Below are 382 nucleotides of genomic sequence, written 5' to 3'. Positions count from 1 at the left end.
TTTATTTTTCTTTGTCGCGATTTTAAACCCCATTTTAATTTTTTAAACATAATAAATTTGCTTAACCGCGTTGTTCTATAACTGCTAAATCCAGTTATCTGCAAACTTCATGGCCTGATTCTGCCATTTGTTTCTTCTGACACTTGTTTATGTGGTTTGTCTTCTTGTGAGGTTACTTAGTGATTTTTTTTATTGGTATCTTTTTTGCGTGTGTGGTGTGTGGGGGAGATTTTATCTCTGACTTTTTTGAGGCCTATGTGTAAAGAGTGTTAACTTGGACATTGTTTTGCATTTGCTTCCACCTGGTGTCTTAGGAGCACTCCTAATCTGGAACATTTTAAAAAATCATTCTTACTTTATTTTTTTTTTTCAATTAGACCTT

Source organism: Pteropus vampyrus, unplaced genomic scaffold (assembly GCF_000151845.1).
Source record: "Pteropus vampyrus isolate Shadow unplaced genomic scaffold, Pvam_2.0 Scaffold9154, whole genome shotgun sequence".
Taxonomy (NCBI): domain Eukaryota; kingdom Metazoa; phylum Chordata; class Mammalia; order Chiroptera; family Pteropodidae; genus Pteropus; species Pteropus vampyrus.
This window is presented reverse-complemented; position numbering follows the sequence as displayed.